The sequence below is a fragment of the Rana temporaria genome, chromosome 3 (assembly GCF_905171775.1).
Source record: "Rana temporaria chromosome 3, aRanTem1.1, whole genome shotgun sequence".
In the NCBI taxonomy this organism is placed as follows: Eukaryota; Metazoa; Chordata; class Amphibia; order Anura; family Ranidae; genus Rana; species Rana temporaria.
In genome coordinates, this window is record NC_053491.1 from 347,590,791 (window position 1) to 347,616,631 (window position 25,841).

General features: G+C 42.9%; 1 long non-coding RNA gene across 1 annotated transcript in view; it reads left to right on the forward strand.

Moving 5' to 3' along the window:
* Positions 1 to 25,433, forward strand: part of LOC120932625 — a 31,297-nt gene extending 5,864 nt beyond the window's left edge. Inside the window, exon 2 of the long non-coding RNA XR_005748022.1 lies at positions 25,081 to 25,433. This is a non-coding gene — a long non-coding RNA (uncharacterized LOC120932625). The remainder of the gene's footprint in view (positions 1 to 25,080) is intronic.
* The last annotated feature ends 408 nt before the right edge of the window (positions 25,434 to 25,841 follow it).

Consider the following 25,841-nt stretch of genomic DNA (forward strand, 5'->3'; position numbering starts at 1 on the left):
ACCTCCTAGGGAACACTTAACCCCTTGATCGCCCCCTAGTGTTAACTCCTTCCCTGCCAATGTCATTTATACAGTGATCAGTGGCTATTTTTTAGCTCTGATCACTGTTATAATGTTACTGGTCCCAAAAGAGTGTCAACAGTGTCCGATCTGTTCCTTGCAACAGTTCTCTTAAAAATCGCTGATCACCACCATTACTAAAAAAATTACATGAATATACCCCCTATTTTGTAGACGCTATAACTTTGGCGCAATCTAACCAATGTACACTTATTGAGATTTATTTTTTTACCAAAAACATGTAGGCGTATACATATTGCCCAATACATTTTTTTTCTATTTGGGATATTTATTATAGCAAAAAGTAAAAAATATTAATTTTTTCAAAATTGCTTGTCTTTTTTTGTTTATAGCGCAAAAAATAAAAACCGCAGAGGGGATCAAGTACCACCAAAAGAAAGCTTTGTGGGAAAAAAGGACATCAAATTTGTTTGGGTACAGCGTCGCAATTGTCAGTTAAAGCGACGCAGTGCCGTATCGCAAAAAATGTCCCGGTCATTAAAGCAGAGTTCCAGTCATTTGTGTGTTTATTCAAAGTCAGCAGCTACAAAAACTGGAGCTGCTGACTTTTATAAACACACACTTACCTGTCCAGCGGTGCACTCATACCAGCAGTTTTCTTCCTCTCTCCTCCCTCAGCGGCGCCGGAGTCTTTACTATGGGCACCTGGCTGTGACTGCTTGCGGCTTCACAGCCAGGTGCCCACTGCGCATCCACGAGCGGCGCTGCGCTCTGTTATTGGTCCCGAAGTCTTCTAGGACCTGTCCTGTGTCCCAGAAGTCATCGGGAGGGATGGGGAAGGAGGCAGCCGGAACAGAAGTGGCTGTTAAAATCGGGTAGCCACCCCCCTCCTCCCCAAAAGCTCAGTTTCACCACCAGGAGCTGGGGAGAAGGCCTTAAAGCGGAACTCCGCTTTAAGGGGATAAAGTGATTAAATATTCCGTCTTACTGCAAACATTGCCTGACTGCTGATTAGTAAAATTTTTATCCAATCATTTCTGTCCACCCCACTTCCACTTGTGGGAAAATTCAAACCTCTCTTGGAAGTTGTTACAAGCACAGCGAGAGGAAGTTACACAGATTTCTAGCAATGTGTGCAGTTTTTCAAAGGGTTACATAGAAAGTTGGGTACAGTGAATTGATTATTTAAAGTGAATACTGGATTCTCAATTTTTGCTGCAATGGGGGCTGCTTCTTGCACTCCTTTAGCGATTCGCTGTAACGATTACCTGTTTTGCTCAAACTTATGTTTAGAGTGAACTGGCTTGGTCTCCTGCAAAGTGTGACTAATGCAAAACAGTTCATCTCTATTGCTGTGCATCAGCACGCCGGATCATCATGCATGAAAATCATATCCAGTTAATTGTCAGGCTGCACTGAGAAATGCATTGACAGAACACTAGCTCCCTCTAATGGAAAATCTGAAAATGGCACATTGTAATGGTTATTGAAAACATGAAGAAAACTCAGACAACTGCATTTGTCAGTTGTGTTTCTAGTTGCATCAGTGATATATAGATATTTATTGAAAGCAAGTGAATAAAGTTAATATAATATAAATTTGTAGTTTTGTTATAACACATAATTGTAAATTATTGAAATATGCAAATTATTAATAAAATAAAACAGGTGCACCAACCTTCCTCTCCTGCATATGCTCAGCTCCCTTCATTTGTCTTTCAGTACTTCCCTTAACATTCCAGGCTCAGGAAGTATTCAAATCACTCTCTATCCACCAATGATGCAGAACGTGTGCTTGATTGGCTTGAGGCCCGAGTGCCATGGGGGTGGTAGAGAGTCTTCTTCTTCTTCTTCTTCTAGCACACTTAACTGTCCTGGAGGCCAGCGCCGTCCGCAGCAGAGGATGAGCGATCGCTCGTCACTCTGCTGCCCACCCCCCGCCATCCTCAGTGAGGGAACCAGGAAGTGAAGCGCTCCGGCTTCACTGCCCAGTTCCCTACGGCGCATGCGCAAGTCGCGCTATGCCTGCCGATTGGCTCCCGCTGTGTTCTGGGAGCCGAGTGTTTCCAGAACACAACGGGGGGGAGGGAGGTGACGTCATGCCCGCAGTTTACCCGAGACTGTGTGGCCGGAAGTGGGTGAAAAAACCTGTCTTTAGACAGGTATCTGCACCCCCTCCCCCCTGAAAGGTATCAAATGTGACACCGGAGGGGGGGAGGGTTCCACTTTAGGGTGGAGCTCCGCTTTAAGGTACTTATATAGCGCTGTCAATTTACGCAGAGCTTTACATATATATTGTACATTTACATCAGTCCCTACCCTCAAGGAGCTTACAATCTAAGGTCCCTAACTCACATTCATATACTAGGGCCAATTTTAGACAGAAGCCAATCAACCTGTCTTCGGCATGTGGGAGGAAACCAGAGTCCCCTGAGGAAACCCACGCAGGCACATGGAAAACATGCAAATTCTAGGCAGGTAGTGTCGTGGTTGGGATTTGAACCAGCGACCCTTTTTACTGCTAGGCGAGAGTGCTACCCACTACAGCCTTTTTGGAAAAAAGTTGGCAGCTGCAAATACGATAGCTGCTGACTTCTATTAAAAGGACACTCACCTGTCCAGGGGTCCAGCGCTATGCTCACCCAACCCGCTTTTCCCCCAGTCTTCGGGTCATCTTGCATGCTTTCTGTGGGCAGCTGGCTGTGATTCCTTGTGGCTTCACAGCTGGCTGCCCACTGTGCATGTGAATGGTCCTGTTGGGACCTGTGACTTATCCCAGAGGGTTGCACGTGGAGGAGAAAACTTCCAGAAGTGGGAGCGTATACCTGTCAAAACCAGGTACCCACTCCCCTCCCCTGTGCCAAAAACAGAAGAGGAGGAGAGAGTAGGGCATAAGGCACAACTTCCCCTTTAGGGCAAAGTTTTGCTTTAGCATCATTCTTCACTTAGCCAAACAGAGTACAGTGGATATAAAAAGTATACACACCCCTGTTAAAAGGTTTCTGTGATGTAAAAAAAAATTAGACAAAGATCGATAATTTCAGAACTTTTTCCACCTTTAATGTGACCTATAAACTGTACAACTCAGTTGAAAAACAAACTGAAATCTTTTAGGTGGAAAAAAAATGAAAAAATATGGTTGCATAAGTTTGCACACCCTAAAACTAATACTTTAGGGAAGCACCTTTTCATTTATATTAGTCTTTTTGGGTATGAATCTATTAGCATGGCACATCTTCTTTGCAAAAACACTCCAAATCTGTCAGATTGTGAGGGTATCTCCTGTGCCCAGCCGTCTTCAGATCACCCCACAGATTTTCAATCAGGTTCAGGTCTGGGCTCTGGCTGGGCCATTCCAAAGCTTTAATCTTCTTCTGGTGAAGTCATTCCTTTGTTGATTTGGATGCATGCTTTGGGTCGTTGTCATGCTGAAAGATGAAGTTCCTCTTCATGTTCAGCTTTCTAGCAGAGGCCTGAAGGTTTTGTGCTAATATTGACGGTTATTTGGAACTGTTCATAATTCCCTCTACCTTGACTAAGGCTCCTGTTCCAGCTGAAGAAAAACAGCTCCAAAGCATGATGCTGCCACCACCATGCTTCATTGTGGGTATGATGTTCTTTTGGTGATGTGTAGCGTTGTTTTTGCGACAAACAAAAAGTTCAATCTTGGTTTCATCAGACCATAACACATTTTTGCTAATGCTTTTGGGAGACTTCAGATGCGTTTTTGCTAAATTTAGCCGGGCTTACATGTTTTTCTTTGTAAGAAAAGGCTTCGGTCTTGTCATTCTACACCATAGCCCAGACATATGAAGAATACGGACATTGTTGTCCCATGTACCGCACAGCCAGTACTTGCCAGATATTCCTGCAGCTCCTTTAATGTTGATGTAGGCCTCTTGGCAGCCTCTCTGACCATTTTTCTTTTTTTCTTTTCATCAATTTTTGGAGGGACAAAAATTCTTGGTAATGTCACTGTTGTGCCATATTTTTTCCACTCAATGATGGCTGTCTTCACTTTGTTCCATGGTATATCTAATGCCTTGGAAATTCTTTCATACACTTCTCCTGACCGATACCTTTTAACAAAGAGATCCCTCTGATGCTTTGAAAGGTCTCCGTGGACCATGGCTTTTGCTGTAGGATGCGACTAAGAAAATGTCTGGAAAGACCTACTAGAACAGCTGAACTTTATTTGGTGCTAAAATTAGTTTGAATGTGATTGCTTAATTCTGAGCAAAGCTACATCCCCCGTTATAAGCGGGTGTGTACACTTTTGCAACCACATTATTTTATTTTTTTATCCCCCCCCCCCCAAAAAAAAATTTCAGTTTGTTTTTCAACTGAGTTGTACAGTTTATGGTCACAGTAAAGGTGGAAACATTTCTGACATGATTTATCTTTGTTTTGTTTTTTTACATCACAGAAACCTGATATTTTAACAGGTGTAGACTTTTTAATATCCATTGTAAGTGAGGGGAAGGTTAGCATTTTTCCCATTATTTGCCTTCTGAGAGGGACACTTTGTAGCACTAAGTGTGTAGAAAAACAATACAACCCCCTCCCCCCTTCAGTATCACAGATCATTAGGTATGAGTTTACTAATAACTGATTGGTTTAAAGGAGAATTCCAACTTTTGCAAAAATATAATTACATGCACCCATAATGCAAAAAGCAAAAAAGTGCATTTATTATTTTTTGCATTTGATCCTGCAAAGCATTGCAACTGTCATTGTTCCTGCAAATTATTCCTCCAGCTCAGTATGGACCATCAGCTACATAGCTGGAGGAAGTATCAAAGGACCACAAGTGCAGTGACGTCACTTCTTTTGTGCTCCTTTGAGAACTACAATCTCTCTGCCACTCTCTGTGGATGAATGAATGGCATGGCTGCATAGGCAGGACCACACACAGCCTCTCGGAATTTAAATTTGACTAGAGCAATTGGCATGAAGAACCTTTAAAGTGGGATGTGGAGGAGTTTGTGGGTGGAGGCTGCAGACTCCAACCATTTTTCATGGTCAGAAGGATCGACTTAGCTTTTACCTCCAAATTGTTTTTCATCATTACTTTTTCCTTTTTCCAGCACACACTTGCCTCTACATAGAGATGCTGCACCCAGGGCACGTTCCCCTTCTGACCCCCCTTATCCCAGCCTTGTCAGTGGCTGTAATATTACAGCATAGGCACAGCCCAAGTTTGCTCAAAGAGACATTCAGACTTGGGTACCTATAGGCAAGATGGCACTGTCTCTTTAAGAATCTCATAATGATCCACAAGTGTGACAACTGAGCACAAAATGCATTTTTTTTTCTACTGTTGTTGGGTTTCTTTTGTGATAGGTTACTTTTTAAGCAAAAACAAGTATCCTGTTGCAGACGCAAGTGAGACATTTTTTAAACACGACATTGGCAAGAAAGGAATACTTGGGAAAATGTCCCTGATTTTACATAATGGATCTTTATTCTGCTGAATAAACACACAGTGTATACAGGAAAAGGCGGCTTACACCAGCCTGTGGTTGATGGAATGTTTTAGCTGGGGGTATTTTATATCACCTTTGGTACCTCGGCCACAAGTATGAAAATGTATGTAACTCTCACTTAACAGAAAGTAAACATTTAAGTTGACTCATCACCACCAGTGGAAACACTGAGACATTGTGAAGGGTTTATAAACTTCCAGTTTTAACACAGTTCTGTTTGAGTGTACAGTAAGGTGTTTTCTGCACAGACATCAATGACCCCAAGATTTCTATAGACCCTTTTCTCAAAACCTTAAAATATGTATCGTTACTATTCAATTTGTGATTCTTTTATGAAAGTATCGGAAGAAGGAAATGTATGTGGTAGCCATCAAATATATTTCATTTTTTGATTATGATTTTCCATTGCATATTTGACTTTTATTACTTGCTTGCAGACAGTTTTTTTTTATATGTATGCCTGTGTATGCTGTCAAAGCTCAACATTGGAATATATGTTGGTATGTATGTATCCATGCTTGTATGATAGTTTGACTATTTCAACAATTTTATTGTATTCTGCATTTCATAGGGGTTGATTTACTAAAGGCAAATAGACAAGTCTCTGCAAGTGCAATTGCTCCAGAGCTTAGTAAATGCGGGGAGAGCTCTGCTGACTTCCATCATCCAATCATATGCAAGTAAAAATGTTTTTTGTTTGATTTTTAATTTTCCTTGCATGTGATTGGGTATTTTTTGCAAAGTGAAGCTTTATATTATTGCTAAGCTCTCAAGCAACTTTATCATCTTGACAATTAAGTTGCATGTTATTAATTCAAATAAAATGAAAAAAAAAGTAAAAAAAACTTTGGCCCAGATCCACGAAGAACTTACGGCGGCATATCTATTGATACGCTGCGTAGGTTCTACGATGCACCGGCGTATCTTTGTTTTGTATTTACAAAACAAGATATGCCTGAATCTGGGCTAGATCCGACTGACGTACGTCTTAGTACGCCGTCGGATCTTAGGTGCATATTTACGCTGGCCGCTAGGTGGCGCTTCCGTTGATTTACGCATAGAGTATGCAAATTAGGTAGATACGCCGATTCTCAGAACGTACGTCCGCCCGGCGCTTTTTTTTACGTCGTTTACGTAAGCCTTTTTTCGGCGTAACGTTACCCCTGGGTCTATGAGGCGTACGCAATGTTAAGTATGGATGTCGGGACAGCGTCAAACTTTCCAATGTTTACGTCGTTTGCGTAAAACGTTCGTGAATAGGGCTTTGCGTAAATTACGTTCACATCGTCTAGGCATTGAGCGGGCATAATTTTATTTGAAAAATCAACGTGATACTGAGCATGCGTGCGCATGCGCCGTTCGAAAGAAGCGTCATTTAAGTGGGGTCAGGCTTAGTTTACATAAAACACGCCCCCTTGTTCCTCATTTGATTTAGGCGCGCTTACGCCGGAACATTTACTATACGCCGCCGTAACTTTAGAGGCAAGTGCTTTGTGAATACAGCACTTGCCTTTCAAAGTTGCGGCAGCGTAGCGTAACTACGATACACTACGCCAATTTAAAGTTACGCCTATCTACGTGGATCTGGCCCTTTATGTTTAGTGGAAAGTTTTTTCCACCAAGTGACAGGGTCTCTTTAAAGCCCAACCTAATCACTTATCTTGACAGTGCTCCCCAATTGCTCCATTCTCAGAGGCAGCCACTGTAAAATACCCCTTGTCGGCTAGTGTTGCTTCTTACATGGGGAATGTTACCTGCCTCCAAAGTTAATGAAAAAGCTGGAGTCTACTTATGATCTTTATTAATACTTAAAGGGTCACTAAAGGAAAAAAAATGTTTTGCTGAAATGACTGTGTATTGGGTATAGAGACATACAAGTTAACTGATTCCTTTTAAAAATGATTAAAAATTGAATTTAATCTATCATATAATGTGCCTCTAGTTTCACTTTCGGTTTTAAAGGTACATACATGAAGTTCCGGGTGAGAGGTGAGTCGGGAAGACTCACAGAACAAAAACAAACAAATCCAGGGCAGTGTTTTGTTTTTAAAATTAATCTGATTGGTTCTGAGGAGTTTTAGACACACAGTAATGACAGCTTAGACCACCGTGAAAATCTCCCAGTATCATGGTTATAAGGAAACAGGCAACCAGGAAGTGTGGAGATCACAGCAGAATTACAGCTACTTCAAAGCAAAAATGAACAATGAGGACATGAAACCAGTACTGCAGTAAGGTAAAGGAAGCTATTTAGCTAAAAAAAAAAAATTCCTTTAGTGACCCTTTAATTTGTAAAAGTTTAAGCAGTCTTGAGCATTTATATGAACAACAAGGAGCTAACACATTTTAGCCAAAGCCATAATCATAGCTAGGTATTAGCACCTTTTGGTCAGGAAGTGTAGGAGGCATTTGTTGTCTGACTACAGTTGCATTTTATAGTCTACCTACACCCAGTGAATAAGTATTTGTTATCCATGTAAATGTATTATTTTTGTATGGGGCCTTTACATACAAAATATCCCCTAAAGGAATATATAGTGCATTCAATAAACGATATTATAAAGAAAGCTTGTATCACCAGTGCTAAGACGAATATGTCACCTCTGAACCGGCTCTGCAGCCCCGGCCGTCAGTGCTCCTTGCGTCTGTTACACTCAGAATGTGAATCACATCTCCCCGAGGAAGTTACGAGGAGTGACGAAACTAGTAGGAAGGACCTGAGAGGCTGACGAACGTGGAACCGGGAAGCACTATTCTGAGTATAACAGACGCAAGGAGCACTGGCGGCCGGGGGCTGCAAAGTCGGTTGAGAGGTGACATATTTGTCTGAGCACTGGTGATACAAGATTTATTTATAATACACACAGGCTTGTTTTAAGTTTTAAAATGTGAGTGCACATGTGTTATGACCTTTTTGAATGAATTCTTTTTTTTTTTAATGATCAAGAGCTTTTGCCAGATCTGATTGCTTTGCATGTGGTCGATGTGATTGGAATTCATGAGCAGCAGCAAGGAGGCCTAACCCTTTGATTGACCGATGTGACTGGAGTTTACGGGCAGCTTATAACAGGAAGGAATATTATGAGAAGCGTTAATCAAAGCCTATAGGGTGGGGGCACAACTGGTAGAGGGAGCACTATGAGTTTTAGATACACATATATGGGTGGATAATTGTGGAGAGATCGTTTAGACCCATAGACGTGGTTTATCTGGATTTTGCGAAAGCATTTGACACTTTTTTGTGGAAGGGAGTTTAATAAGACACGTGGCCACTCATTAAAAGTAGAAGAAAAGAGGTTTAACCTTAAACTGCATATTGGGTTCTTTACTGTAAGAACGGCAAGGATGTGGAATATTGCTGGACTTAATTTATTAGAGTGATTAATGCAATGACTCTCTATGCTACCCACAGTTAGTACCGAGACTCAACCAGACAATTGTCAATAATAAAAAAAACATTTGAAAACTTTTGCAGTTGGATTTGTAGAAAAATTTAAACTGTCATCCTTAAATTATCTTAAATTATTATAACACAAACTTACTTGATTATTGTATATTTTTGCCCGTTATTTAGATTTACTATGACTAAGGATAATGCCTGAAAGCCACAAGGGAGGTCTGGTAGCTGCAGTTCTGTCAACTATCTGATCTCATGTTCCACTATTAGCTCTTGAGTGTACATAACAGTATGAAGTAACCAAGCCCTGTAGTTGTTCACATGCCTCCAAACACTATTTTCTAGGTTCTGATGTTGTGTTGCACAGTCAGACGCATGCTTCTTGGCAGTGTCATTGAAGAGAGTGCTACATGTAGTAGTGAATGCCAGGAGTGCATAGTTTCTTATTACAGTCCAGGAAAGGATCATCAAGACATATGGGAGCTGTCATTACTGAAAATACGAGAACTTGTGAGATTAAAATGAATTACCAATTCTGACCACAAGAGGACAGCATTGCTCAGTCTTAGATATGTATTGCACTTATAGGGTATTTCTAAGGCCTCGTACACACGACTGTTTTCCTCGACAGAATCCATCAAGAAACTTGGTGTCAGAGCTTTTTTGCCGAGGAAAACGGTCGTGTGTATGTTTTTCATCGAGGAAACTGTCGAGGAACTCAACGATAAAAAAAGAGAACAAGTTCTCTTTTTCCTCGACGGGAGTCTCTATTTCCTCGTCGTGTTCCTCGTCGGGCTGTTTTTTGACGAGAAACACGTTCGTGTGTATGATAAGAAACCCGCGCATGCTCAGAATAAAGTATGAGACGGGAGCGCACCTTCGGTAAAAGTAGCATTTGTAATGGAGATAGCACATTTGTCACGCTGTAACAGACTGAAAAGCGTGAATCGTCTCATACCAAACTTTTACTTAACAAGCAGTAACATGAGATTAGCAAAAGCAGCCCCAATTGTGCCAGTGGAATCGAACTTCCCCTGCCATTGTATGTGTTGTACGTCACCACGTTTGAGAGCGAGGAGATTTGGTCTTGACCGTGTGTACGCAAAGAAAGCTTGTCGAGTTCCTCGGCAGGCCTAACAAGGAACTCGTCGAGGAAAACAATGTTTTAATTACGACGAGTTCCTCGGTTGTGTATACAAGGTCTAACAGTTCAGAGCAGAGGGGTCTCCAAACTGCAGACCAAGGGCCCCTTGCTAGCCTTTATCTGGTCCTTGGAGTACTATTCCTCTCAATTATATAAGACACTATTGCTCCCACTGACACCTACTATGAGGCAGTATTTCATCCACTGATACCAATAATGGTGTACTATTCCTCCCACTAATACCATTGATGGGGCACTACTCCTCCTCCTGCTGACCATCAACCCGGTGGCCCTGTTTGTTCTCACTGATGCTGGGTGCAGGACATTTTATATCCCCGCTGGCCACAATACACCCCCTACAGTCAGTACACTTGCCCATTGTTTGAAAAGTTTGGAAGCCCCTGGCTTAGAGTATCATTTTTTTATGGAATTTTTTTTTACTTAAAGCTAAACTAAACTATCTCAATCAATATTAACTATTTTAACTCTCATGCTACACGCCTTATTAAATAGATAGGAAATAATATTTACTTTTTTAAACTTTTTTTGTATTTCAACATACCAGGAGTCCTCATGGACATTTTCTTTCCTTTCATCTGGAGAAGAGGCTAAGGGTCTTTCTCAGCTAAACACACCCTCCTGACTGCATTCCTGAGCTAACGGTAGATGGATTCTGGGAAGTAAGTGCTACATGAATCATATGCCCTTACTAAAGATGGCTGTGGCTAAAAATGCTGGGTGGAGGTTAAAGAGATTTCTCAACAAAATAAAACATGGGGACAAGGATGGATGTGGTGAATTTGCTATAAATATTTAAAATTAGGTAAAGCGGAGGTCCGGCTTAAAAAAAATAAAAATAAAAGTCAGCAGCTACAAACACTGTAGCTGCTGACTTTTAATAAGGACACTTACCTGTCCAGGGTGCCCGCGATGTCGGCAGACGAAGCAGAGCAATCGCTCGGATCTCGGCTGCCCCGCCGCCATCCTCGGTGAGGGAATCAGGAAGTGAAGCTTTGCGGCTTCGCTGCCCGATTCCCTACTGCGCATGCGCAAGCCGCGCGGCGCTATGTGAATGCGCGGATGTCTACTGGGACACAAAGGTCCCAGAACACACCGCTCCCTATTTCCCAGTAGGCAGCGCCACGGGGAGAAGAAAAAAGACCCACGCGGACAAGGAAGTGGCAGATTAGTAGAATCAGACACTTTTGGTAAGTATTAAAAAAATAACATTTTTTTTTTTCAAATTTTTGTAACCCTTTTGGCTATTTTTTCTTTTTTTTTTTTTCTTTTTAGGGTGGACCTCCGTTTTAAATTGTGTTTTCAGTTTGTGGTGCTCAGAGATAGTTTAGTTCCGCTTTAAAGTTGGAAGCGTTAGCACCCTGCCAATGGTAGTTCCCCTGATTTTCCGATCTAATGGCACCTTTGTGACATGGACAGGAAGTTATGGGGAAATCTAAGGCCGGGTACTCACGACCAAACATGTATGGTGAAAGCGGTCCGTCGGACCGTTTCCACCATACATGTCTGCCAGAGGGCTTCTGTACGATGGTTGTACACACCATCGTACAGAAGTCCGCGCGTAAACAATACGCGGGGCGTGTCCGCGGTGTCGCCGCGTCGATGACGCGGTGTCGCCGCGACAATGACGCGGCGACGTGGGCGGCCCGCCTTTAAAATGCTTCCACGCATGCGTCGAAGTCATTCGACGCATGCGAGGGACGGCGGGCGCCTGGACATGTACGGTAGGTCTGTACTGACGACCGTACATGTCCGAGCGGGCAGAATTCCAGCGGACTGTTTTAAAACAAGTCCAGGAATATTTGTCTGCTGGGAAAAGGCCCGGCGGGCAAATGTTTGCTGGAATTCGGCCCGCTCGCGCCCACACACGACCAAACATGTCTGCTGAAACTGGCCTGCGGGCCAGTTTCAGCAGACATGTTTGCTCGTGAGTATGGGGCCTAAAAGGCACACAACAATAGAATTTAGCTAGAGCCCTATCAGCTTTTTAATCACTCTCGTTGTCTTGATTACAAATGTACTCTTGTTACTTGCCCTGGTAATAAAGGAATCTCCCCAATTATGCTACAGATACACTATTTTGCTAAAAGTATTGGGACGTCTGCCTTAACACACACTGAAATTTAATGGCACCCCAGTCTTAGTCCGTAGGGTTCAATATTGAGTTGGCCCTCCCTTTGCTGCTATAACAGTTTCATCTCTTCTGGGAAGGCTGTCCACAAGGTTTAGGAGTGTGTCTATGGGAATGTTTGACCATTCTTCCAGAAGTGCATTTGTGATGTCAGGCACTGATGTTGGACAAGAAGGCCTGGCTCACAGTCTCCACTCTTATTCATCCCAAAGGTATTCTATCAGGTTGAGATCAGGATTCTGTGCAGGCCAGTCAAGTACCTCATCCATGTCTATATGCACCTTGCTTTGTGCTCTGGTGCGCATTCATGTTGGAACAGGAAGGTCCATCCCCAAACTCTTCCCACAAAGTTGGGAGCATGAAATTGTCCAAAATGTCTTGGTATGCTGACGCCTTAAGAGTTCCCTTCACTGGAACTAAGGGCCCAAGCCCAACCCCTGAAAAGTAACCCCACGCCATAATCCCCCCTCCACCTATTGATTTAAACCAGTGCACAAAGCAAGCTCCATAAATACATGGATGAGCAGGGGACCAGTTGCAGCAGCATCCTTTTCTGCAACTTTGTGAAACTCCACTTAATGAATTATTTCAGGTGTAAAATAACCAGGAATTTCAGTTAGGGGTGTCAAATCAATTATGTTTTTTTTTGGAAAGAGAAGCAAATACTGGAGGGACATCATCTTACTGAATTAGCCTGAATTAAAAAAAAAGTATCCCAGGACAATAAAGTCATGCTCTATCTATGCTTCTAAAGACTTATACCTAGATTCAGGTACGGCGGCGCATCTTTCCGGCGGCGTAGCATATCGTATTTACGATACGCCGCCGTAAGTCAGAGAGGCAAGTGCTGTATTCACAAAGCACTTGCCTCCTAACTTAGGGCGGCGTAGCGTAAATGGGGCCGGCGTAAGCGCGCCTAATTCAAATGAGGATGAGGGGGCGTGTTTTATGTAAATTATTGGTGACCCGACGTGATTGACGTTTTTTACGAACGGCGCATGTGCCGTCCGTGTACATATCCCAGTGTGCATTGCTCCAAAGTACGCCGCAAGAACGTATAGGTTTCGACGTGAACGTAAATTACGTCCAGCCCCATTCACGGACGACTTACGCAAACGACGTAAAATTTTCAAATTTCGACGCGGGAACGACGGCCATACTTAACATTGACTAGGCCAACTAGGGGCAGCTTTATCTTTACGCCGGCGTACCTCTTTACTGCGACGGGCGTGCATACGTTTGTGAATCGGCGTATCTAGTCATTTACATATTCTATGCCGAACTCAACGGAAGTGCCACCTACCGGGCAGCGGAAAAATTGCACCCTAAGATACGACGGCGTAGGAGACTTACGCCGCTCGTATCTTAGCCTAATTTAAGCGTATCTGGTTTCCAGAATACGCTTAAATTTACGACGTCGCAGATTCAGAGTTACGACGACGTATCTACTGATATTAAAGTAGATTCTTTTCATATTTACACTGATCTGGCTTGGCTCAATGTAAGTATCCATTTCTGATATCCAGAGGGCTGCTAAGGATGCTATAAATCTCACTGTAGTAATATGCACTAAATGCAGTGAGGGCCATGATCTTCTGGATTCTGTGCAAGCAGCTTTACATTTACACAATGAATACAGGGGGTCACTCACTGGGCACTGCCACCATTCAGAGAAAGCCTTGTTTTTTTAATGAATACAAGATATTCTCTGATTGGACATGGTACTAAGCAAGTAACCCAACACACATGCAAGCAGTGTAAGTACCTCAATTTGACCTGGTGTCAACCTCTTGTAGTCCCTGTACAGCAGGTCTTAAGTGTGCAAAGAAGAAGCAGAAAAATTAGTCAATCCATTCATGTGCTGACAAGAAGCATGCTGATAGTTACATATAATTACGTAGTCAGGTTGAAAAAAGACACAAGTCTATCCAGTTCAACCATAAAAAAATAAAAAATAATAATAATATCAGGAGAGCATAGTGACAGTGAGATTAACTTATCACTTTGCTGCTTATCCTTTCACTGTCCATTCACAAGCTAGGGAAAGGGCCCACCATGACCTGGGTTCAAAGGAAGTGGGTTGAATGATGCTGGCCATCAGACTAAGGACATCGAGCTAAAGACAAACAGTATTACAGGATACAATTCCTGAATTATTGCAGCAAAAGCTGGTTTTGTTATTTTATCTTTTAATGGGCTACTAATTTTTTTCTTATTGATGGCTTGAATAATACTTCAATTTTTGGGTTTAGATCTGTTTTAATTTCCAGCTTTGACTCAGTTCGGTATACCTGTAGTGCTGTAATGGATCAGTGGCTCTTACACGTTCTGTAAGAAACCTTTGGTTTTTTGGTCTTTTGACCAAATACCACATTCTCTAGCCTTGGGCTTGTTCACAAAGGTATACTTAAAGTGGAACTCCACCCAAAACAGGAAGTTTCACCTTAAGTCCTCCTCCCCTGCCACATTTGAAATGTAGTTCTATATTATTTGGGGGGGGGGAGGTGGAGAGGGTATCTAGTTTTTACAGGTACCCGCTCTTGCTTGGATTGCCTAGTTCTCCTCTCCTCCTCCCTCCCTACAGTCTTCTGGGACAGGTCACATATCCCAGAAGACTGCGGAACCATTCACAAAGTTCAGTGAAGCTTGCTCATGCACAGTGGGCAGCCGGCTGTGAAGCCGAAAGTAACATACCCATCTGCCCACAGTTAGGATGCCAGCGCCGGTAACCCAGTGGCTAATAAAGAACTAGCCCAGGTAAAGACAGCGCTGGTTCCCTGGTCAGGTAAGTGACCTTTTACTAAGTCAGTTGCTAGAGGATTTGTAGCGGCTAACTTTTGAATTATTTTTCCAGTGAAACGCCTCTTTAAGTATACGCCACCTAACAAAGCTGTGTCTGAGATGCGCTTATGTTCCGTGCAACCATGTGCAGGCAGTCCCAATCATGTCACATGGCATGCAGTGGGTGCACAGACACAGCTGCAACTTCAAACTTGCGGGTGCTTGTCCCCGAACACACACTGTCTGCGTCCTAGGACACACACCCAACCTGCATGGCTGTCAAATTGGGAGCAATCGTTGTCTCTGTGCCGCTGCTGCATCCCAAATGACATGAATGGGACTGCCTGCATGAAACACCTTTTGCATCCTTTGTAGGCAAAGCAAGTCCCTCACAGGGTTATAATAAAAATGCTGCTGGCCCTTGTTTGTGCTTCCAGATCTTGCTGTGTGAATCCTGACACTCTGGTTATGAGCTCAGCTTGTTCTCTGGCGTCTCTTGTTTCTCTGTCTGATGACTGCATCAGCGTTCTGCTTGGGTCATGAGTGACTCTGCCGAATTCCTTGACCTTTGTTTGCAGCTAAAGTCCGCTTGCTCCAACCCCAGCTTGTTAAAAAGTGCTGTCACCTTGCAATTCAAGCCCAGTCACTAAAATTCCATATAAGTTTTAACCTGTTAATGTCAATTTCAAAATGAAAATTTGATATTTTCAAGCCTGCAGATTTTATTAAAATAGTAGACTGTAATGCCAAAAGTTTGAGGACGCCTGACCTTCACACCAACATGAGCTTGCTGGACCTTCTGCTCCAAAACCCTGGCTATTATTAGGGGTATATATTTGCAGACAGAGCAGTCTCCACTTATCTGGGAAAGCTTCATCAAAGTTTTGGAATGTGTCTTAGTATGATCAGTTACTGATACAGGATGAGAATACAGTAAAACTTTGGTTTGAGAGCGTTTTGCAACAATTTTTAAATACATTTTGACTTGATATACAAGCGATGTCTTGATATACAAGTAGCATCATGTCACAACTGAGTATAAGGCCTCATTCACACTACGGGCCGTTCGGGTCCATCTGTTACGGACCTGAACGGCCGCTCCATGCATTCCTATGGAGCGTCGGATGTCAGCGGAGACATGTCAGCTGACATCCGACCCGATCCGATCCGCTGAAAACAGACGTATGGGGGTCCCATCCCCATCCGTCATGCGGATCGGATCGGGTAAGATCTGATGAAAACGGACATGCTGTCCGTTTTCATCAGATCGCTCCATAGGAAACAGCAGTGCCCGACAAGCCCCTCCCCGCTCAGTGAGCAGAGAGGAGCTTGTCATCCGTCGACTCAGCGGAGATCTGCGGACTGATCTCCCGCTGAGCCGACGGGAGCAGGCGGACTCCGTCGCTACAAGTGTGAATGAGGCCTATAAGAGAAGAGAGGTGCCTCTAAGTGTAGCAATATGGTTACATTTAATGAAGGCACAACATTTGGCAACATATTGCTACACTAAGTGCCGGCTCACACTACCGCGACTTGGGATCCGTCTTAAGTCGCCCCAAGTCGCGTGGCATAAGAAATTCAATTGAAGTGAATGAGAGCCGTCTTAATGAACACTACTGAAGTGGCTCCGACTTCATAAAAGGTTCTTGTACTACTTCAAGGCGACTTGTAGGCAACTTGTACCCATAGATTTCAATGGAAGTTGCCTCCAAAGTCGGATCACTGTCTTAACTGAAGCAACTTTACAGGAAGAGAGAATAGTTTACTCAGGCAAACCCCACCCTCCCATAGAGCTGATTATTCTGTGATTGGCCACAGCCAAAGTCCTGGAGGCAACTTTAAGTTGCGTTGTAAGTTGCTCCAAGTCACGCTGAAGTTGCCTTGCAAAGTCGCGTTGTAAGTCGGGTTGCCCCTGTGTGAACCGGCTCTTAGAGGCGTTTCTCTTCTCTTTTAAACTCTGTAGCTCCTACTGGATTTTGCTTCTAATCCCCTTGTGGACACTTACATTTGTGGAACATTGCTATAATCTTTTTATATGGACTATAAACTGAAGGACCTATGAATAAATGTTGTGGAACAAATCATTTGCGTTTCCATTATTTCTAATAGGGAAATTTGCTTTGATATACAAGTACTTTGGATTACAAGCATGTTTCTGGAACAAATTATGTTCGCAATCCAAGGTTTTACTGTACCTGGCTCGTAATCAGCATTCCTATTACCGTATTTGCCGGCGTATAAGGCGACCAGGCGTATAAGACGACCCCCTAATTTTATTTTTTTTTACGATTTTTTTGCCTGTACTCACCGTATAAGATGACCCCCATTCCGATGCTTCATATTTCTTTCTTCTGGAGCCATAATCTTCTTCATTCTTGCTGGAGCTGGAGCCAATCACGGTGAGCGATGTATTCTATTAATGTATACAAAGCCTGCTTGGATTGGCAGAGGATGTAACATCATCAGCCCATGCCTCTCTGACTCTCAAAGCCAATCTGTATGTAGGCACTCGGATTGGCAGAGGTTGTTACCCCAATCCGAGCAGGCTCTGTATTCATTTGAATACATCGCTCACCGGGATTGGCTTAGCGGTATATACTGTATGTAGCCAAAGCTACATATAGTATTACCGCACATCTAGCAGGCATCCGCTTTTTGGCCAGTTTTTTTAAGTGTAAAAGGTAGTCTTATACACCAGCAAATACAGTACTCCAGAAGGTGGTTAAATAGGGCTTTTAGATAGATACAGTTAGATAGAGCTCCATGCCAGCCACTCAAGTATGCCCTGAGAAATGCCATGCAGCCATCGCTAGAGAGCATGCACACTAGATGGGAGGTGGCTGCAAAAAGGCTGTGGAGATCGACAGCATTGATATACAAGAAGGGATGGCAAAAGGTGAACACAAATATTTTTACTTAAAAAAGCAATTGTTTAACACTTTAGAAAACAGTGAGGGAAATTTACTCAATCCGGAGCATTCAGAATCTGGCGCAGCTCTACATAGAAACCTGTCATCTTCCAAGTTTTATTATCTAAGCGTAATTGAACAAGCTGAAGTTAGAAGCTGATTGGCTACCATGCACAACTGCACCAGATTCTGAGTGCTCCAGTTTTAGTCAATCTACCCCTAAATGTCAGTAAGGGCAGTAGGCCAAACCTGGGGGAGTGACGTGGGGGATAGGGAACCATTTATTTATTATTATTATTCTTTTAAAGGGGTTGTAAAGGTTCGTTTTTTATTTTCTAAATAGGTTCCTTTAAGCTAGTGCATTGTTGGTTCACTTACCTTTTCCTTCGATTTCCCTTCTAAATGTTTTTTTTCTTTGTCTGAATTTCTCACTTCCTGTTTCTCCTCAGTAAGCCCCCCGCTCGCCCCTGACGCTGACGTGCGTGCCCAGTGGTCGCGATCACCGCCGGGCACCCGCGATCGCTCGTTACAGAGCGAGAACCGAGAGCTGTGTGTGTAAACACACAGCTCCCGGTCCTGTCAGGGGGGGAAATGACAGATCGTATGTTCATACAATGTATGAACAGCAATCAGTCATTTCCCCAAGTCAGTCCACCCCCCCTTCAGTTAGAACACACCCAGGGAACATGATTAACCCCTTCCTCGCCCCCTAGTGTTAACCTCTTCACTGCCAGTGTCATTTTTATAGTAATCAATGCATTATTATAGCACTGATCGCTATAAAAATGCCAATGGTCCCAAAAATGTGTCAAATATAAATTTTTTCAAAATTGTCGCTTTATTTTTGTTTATAGCGCAAAAACTAAAAACTGTAGAGGTGATCAAATACCACCAAAAGAAAGTTCTATTTGTGGGGAAAAAAGGACGCCAATTTTGTTTGGGACCCTTGTTGCACGACCGGGCAATTGTCAGTTAAAGCGACGCAGTGGCGATTCGCAAAAAGTGTCCTTGTCTTTGACCAGCAATATGGTCCGGGGGTTAAGTGGTTAAAGGAAGCTATTCAGAAAATTAATAAAAACGAACCTTTGCAACCCCTTTAAGCTAGTTAATATTTCTTACATTAGATATATACAAAATTGGACAACTATCTACTGGAATATTCTTATGCCAAAGCACATCTCATATCCTCTAAAAAAATAATCCCAATGGGGCCTATGGCTCAAAGACCAGAGGAGCTCCCATTTCCTCAGACATCATCTCTGTCTCATCCTCTGATTCCACCTTTCCTACTCAGAATCCAAAAGCCTCATTTAACTCTACCCGCAAATGACTCCACCGGTAAAACCTATTCCCATTACTGACTTTATTAGATTTTCTGCCTGATATAGTTTCCTTTTGTACTTCATTGCCCTGTATATACGTATGCTTGTTTGTCTATACCACTTCTTATTTGTCTGATGTAGCTGACCTTGGGGGAGATGACCCCCCTACACAGAGCTGACTCAATATACTCTGACTGATAACATGACTCTTATACTTTGTTCTTGTATTCTTCTGTACTTTTCAAGCTAAAAAAGATTTATAGGAAATAAAAAGAAATACAATAAATTGTGGGCCAGATTCAGGTACATTTGCGGCGGTCTAACGTATCCCATTTACGTTACACCGCTGCAAGTTTTCAGCGCAAGTGCTTGATTGACAAAGCACTTGCCTGTAAACTTGCGGTGGCGTAGCATAAATGCGTCCGGCGCAAGCCCGCCTAATTCAAATGGGGCGTGTATCATTTAAATTAGGCGCATTCCCACGCCGAACGTACTGCGCATGCTCCGTTTTGTAATTTCCCGCTGTGCTTAGTGCGAAATGACGTCGCGCCGACGTAATCTTTTGAACGGCGACGTGCGTTACGTCCCTTCCTATTCACGGACAACTTACGCAAAAAAAAATAATTAAAATTTGACGCGGGAACGACGGCCATACTTTAACATGGGCAGTCTAAATATAAGCTATGAAATAGCAGCCGTAAGTATACGCCGGGAAAAGCCGACTAGCGACGACGTAAGAGAATGCGACGAACGCGCGTACCTTCGTGGATCGCCGTAAACAGATAATTAGCATACCCGACGCGGAAAATGACGCAAACTCCACCCAGCGGGCGCCAAAGTATTACACCTACGATCCGAAGGCGTACGAAGCCGTACGCCTGTCGGATCGAAGCCTAAAGCCGTCGTATCTTGGTTTGAGGATTCAAACTAAAGATACAACGCGGCAAATTTGAAAATACGCCCAAGTATCAGTAGATACGCCGGCGTATTTCGACTGTAATCTGGCCCTGTATTGCTAGTTGTCTTAAACTCTGCTTTAGCAATGGAATCGTTTTCAAACCTGGCTGTGATATCCCTTTTAAGGTGAGAGATTTAATTAGACCAGGCAATTCAGCAAATTCTATGAAATGAATCAGTTCCAGGAATAAAGTGGCCATGATTCACTTTGATGTAGACATCTGACACAGGAAACAACACAGATTATTTTAACGCCGTGTTTGATGGTAAACAGGATTATAAAGACTATTTTAACAGTGGCAGCAGTGTAACTTCCACATACAGTTGAGTCCTGGGATAGTGTGACGGAGAGGCGCCTGTGCATATTATATATGTATGGTGTCAGTTACACCATCCTTCCTAATGACTGACAGCTCATAAATATACAGTATCACAGGCCATTGTGACTTTTTTTAACAACTTGAGCTGTTGTGTCTTTATTGTGTATGGTATTAACCTCCCTGGCGGTATGATTCTTTCAGAAAAAACATGCTGAAAGCGGTACCATTATTTGCAAGGAAATTTGGAGTTTTATATTGTAGGTCTGTAATTTTTAGAAATAACTCACTTAAATCTGACCAAACAAGATTCTAATAGGCATCCCGAGTATGACATTTTTTTAAAAACAAAATTATAAATTATAATATAATAAATAATTATACATAATTATAACAAATAATAATATAATTATAATAAAAATTCTTCAATAATGTAATCAAATCAAAATCACTGAAATTTGCTCAGTTGCAGAATTGTCGCTGTCATTTTTTTTTTTTTTTTATGACAAATTTCCCCACAAATCGCTATCGCACAATTCTGCAAGTGATTATAATTTATTATCGCTGTTTTTTAGCTGATCTAAAACTATTTTTGACATAAAGGGACAGTTTTGGTTGCTATGGACAATCTACAGTTTGCAGGGAGAAAGAACAGTTTTTATTATATAAAAGTACATGTAGGACACAGGGCAGACCACTAGGGACAAGGGGGGTGTGTTTTTTTTTACATACAGTACTGTAATCTATAAGATTACAGTATACTGTATGTAATGTGTTTGTTTACGTTTTTGAATTTGGCGCCGTTCTCCGTCCCCGTGCGTCGTAACGTCGCAGGGAACGGAGATCGGCGGCACAGGAGGACGCTGTGTGAATCGAGCGAGGTCCCGCTCGCTCACACAGCGCGGTGGCATCGCTGGATCCAGGAACAAGGTAAGTAAGCAGTGCCTGTGGATCTAGCGAGGCAAGCCCGAGTCTGACTCGGGGTTACCGCTCGCAGCAGGAAAATCTAACCCTGAGTCAGACTCGGGAATACCGCCAGGAAGGTTAATAAATGAGCTTCATAGTTACATAGTTAGTCAGGTGGAAAAAAGACACAAGTCCAGCTATTCCAACTAATAAAACAAATTATTTAATTTGTTTAAAAAATTCATACAATCCCAAATACAAAATCCTTCACCCAAAATTGATCCACATGAAGGTGAACCCCCCCCCCCCCCCCCAGCAAAGATCCAATTGGCTACAGCAGGGGAAAAAATACTTCCTGATCCCCCGAGAGGCAATCAGATTTTACCTGGATCAACTTTACCTATAAATGTCAGTACCCAGTTACATTATGTACAGTGCCTTGAAAAAGTATTCATACCCCATGAAATTTTCCACATTTTGTCATGTTACAATCAAAAAACGTAAATGTATTTATTGGGATTTTACGTGATAGACTAACGCAAAGCTGCACATAATTGTGAAGTGGAAGGGAAATGATAAATGTTTTTCAACATTTTTTACAAATAAATATCTGAAAAGTGTGGGCTGCATTTGTATTCAGCCCCTTTACTAGTGGAACCAATTGCCTTCAGAAGTCACCTAATTGGTAAATAGATTCCATCTGTATGTAAGTTAATCTCAGTATAAAAACAGCTGTTCTGTGAAGCTCTCAGAGGTTTGTTAGAGAACCTTAGTGAACCAACAGCATCATGAAGGCCAAGGAACACACCAGACAGGTCAGGGATAAAGTTGTGGAGAAGCTTAAAGCAGGGTTAGGTTATTAAAAAAAAAATAGAATATAATAACACATGTATGTGAGCTGCTGGTGCTGCACACGCCAAAATGTCAGGGCTGTCTTAATGCAAGGGTACCTCTGGGCACTGCCCAGGGGCCCCAGGTGCATGGGGGCCCCATGATCTTGTGTTACATCATACTTGCCAACTGTCCCAGATTTGCTGGGACAGTCACGCTTTCTACTAAGCTGTCCCGGGATGGCCATGTCCCAGCCACGTCCCATAAACTGTACTGTGCCCTCCTGCTCCCAGTATTCTGCCCTCCTGACTCCCCCTGTACTGTGCCCTTTGTGTTGATTAGTCTTTGATTAATGGCATGTTTTCTTATTGTTTAAAATCAAATGTATTATGTTTAATTCTATTAACTATTTATACTTTAATTCTTGAGAGTAGGTGAGTAAATTGGGACAGGCTGGAAGAGGCCCCAGTGCATTACTTTGCCCAGGGGCCCCTGATGCTATTAAGACGGCTCTGCAAAATGTTATACAAAATAGAAAAATCCATCACAGGGTTTTTAAGCAGCCAAAAAAAGTATTCAAATGTATTAATTAAAATTATTTTGTTTTATCAAAAAACAATGTACACATTCATGAAAGTTGTAAAAAATGAGCTCTGGCATTTACATGAAAATAATATTACCCATCAATCATGATAACTACACATTTATATGGAAACCGTTGTTGGCATTTTACTACTACAAGGTCATCCACATGATAGGCCGTCCACCTAACTTGAGAGGCCGGACAAGGAGACCTTTAACCACTTAAGACCCGGACCAAAATGCAGCTAAAGGACCTTGCCCCTTTTTGCTATTCGGCACTGCGTCGCTTTAACTGACAATTGCGCGGTCATGCGACGTGGCTCCCAAACAAAATTGGCGTCCTTTTTTTCACACAAATTTTATTTTTTGCGCTGTAAACAAAAATAGAGCGACATTTTAAAAAAAAATGCAATATTTTTTACTTTTTGCTATAATAAATATCCCCCAAAAATATATATAAAATTTTTTTTTTTTCCTCAGTTCAGGCCGATACGTATTCTTCTACCTTCTTTTTGGTAAAAAAAATCGCAATAAGCGTTTATCGGTTGGTTTGCACAAAATTTATAGCGTTTACAAAATAGGGGATAGTTTTATTGCATTTTTTTTTTTTACTACTAATGGCGGAGATCAGCGATTTTTTTCATGACTGCGACATTATGGCGGACACTTCGGACAATTTTGACACATTTTTGGGACCATTGTCATTTTCACAGCAAAAAATGCATTTAAAATGAATTGTTTATTGTGAAAATGACAATTGCAGTTTGGGAGTTAACCACAGGGGGAGCTGATGGTGTTATGTTAGACCTGAAGTGTGTTTACAACTGTAGGGGGGTATGGCTGTAGGTGTGACATCATCGATTGTGTCCCCCTATAAAAGGGATGACACGATCGATGCTGCCGCTACAGTGAAGAACGGGGAAGCCGTGTTTACACACGGCTCTCCCCGTTCTTCAGCTCCGGGGACCGATCGCGGAACTCCAGCGGCGATCGGGTCCGCGAGTCCCGCGGTCCCGGAGCTTTGGACCGGGCCGTGGAAACGCGCCGCGGGGGCGTGCCCGCGACCCACGGCTGGGTACTAGTACAGGACGTACCTGTACGTACATGTGCCCAGCCGTGCCATTCTGCCGATGTATATGTGCAGGAGGCGTTCCTTAAGTGGTTAATCAGAGAAGCAGCCAAGAGGCCCATGGTAACTCTGAAGGAGCTGCAGAGATCCAGAGCTCAGGTGGGAGAATCTGTTCACAGGACAACTATTAATTGTGCACTCCACAAAACTGGCCTTTATGGAACAATGGCAAGAAGAAAGCTGTTGTTGAAAGAAAGCCATAAGAAGTAAAAAAAAAAAAAGACAATCTCCAAGGGAGAAAAAAAAGAACCCCAGAATCAAATGAGAATAAATGCACATGGGTGCAAAAATGTTGTGTTCTCTATTTATATGTATCTGAATGCAGGTACTGTATATGTTTTGCCCATGCTCGCAGCTGTTTAGGAGCCCAAGATCCACCTATGTCCAAGGAACAAAGGTGGCAAAGGCTTCCTGCATGGTAAAAAAACAATTGGCTTCCTTAAAGTGGAGGTTCAACCGGAAATAACATTTTTTAACCTTAGATTCCTGCTCATTTTGTCTAGGGGAATCGGCTAGTTGTTTTAAAATCGAAGCTGTACTTACCGTTGTAGAGAGCGATCTTCTCCGCCGCTTCCGGGTATGGGCTGCGGGACTGGGCGTTCCTATTTTGATTGACAGTCTTCCCACAGGCTTCAGACGGTCGCATCCATCGCGTCACGATTTTCCGAAAGTAGCCGAACGTCGGTGCGCAGGCGCAGTATAGAGTCGCACCGACGTTCGGCTTCTTTCGGCTACTCGTGAAGCGATGGATGCAACCGTCGGAAGCCTGTTGGAAGACTGTCAATCAAAATAGGAACGCCCAGTCCCGAAGACCATACCCGGAAGCGGCGGAGAAGATCGCTCGCTACAACGGTAAGTACAGCTTCGATTTTAAAACAACTAGCCGATTCCCCTAGACAAAACGAGCATCAATCTAAGGGTAAAAAATTTTTTATGGGTGAACTCCCGCTTTAATGCTGTACGTTTTTATGCATGTATGCATGAACGATACATGTGTACAATGTATGGACTACTTAACATAGAATCTTGCTGACATTGTATAACTCAGTATGTCCCTGTGCATGATCCCTAAAGCTTCCCTCAGTTGTCAGTAACTGGAAAAGGCATCCCCATTGGAAGATTTCATGCTTATTCTTGTTCTTTTTTAAGGCGCGGCTGTCTGAGAAGAGATGGGAGAAAGAGGACATTGCTGCTGCTGTTGGGCTGTGTGTGTGGCCCGAGTAAGCCCCACCCACCACCTGTGAACACAGAGAGGAAGAGGATACTGAGCTCCTGTGCATTCTGGGAATGATAAAACCCTTCTGGGAGGACTTGTGGTATTTTAATCCTCAGCTCTGGAACTACAAATCACAAAATTACCAGAGCTCCGGAGAGCGAAAAAGAAGGAACTGTTCCTAGGCTATGGGAATTCGCAGAAATGAAAGACACATATAGTGTAGCAGATTGCTGTTGGGTTGATTTGCCGCAGAAAGGCTGAGTAGCGGACATCCCCTAGTTTGTGGGAAAGTCACTGTCAAGTCTAGTATCACCACCTGATCATGGATAAGACATCACGGCACCTGATACCATTGAGCCGTGTATGGAGAGTGGGAAGAGACAAGTCATCACCCTTGGAGTTGGTGAGAGGCCGCTGGCCAAACCCTATTACACCCGGTTTGAAGAAACACTTTTTCCCACTTGGGATACCGTATGGGCACCCATACCCTGGTTCTTGAAGAATTTTTTGGAGTGCTCCAACGCTGGATTTGGGACCCAATGCACTAGACAGTAGGTGAGGGTTTGCCAAAGACTGCTGGATCATTGTGCTAGCATTGTTTCTTAGACAGAACCTTCTCCAGTATAGGGATTATTTACAGGTCTGCCTGTTTATAAATAAGTGTGTACCTGTGTTTTTTTTTGCAATTGTTGCA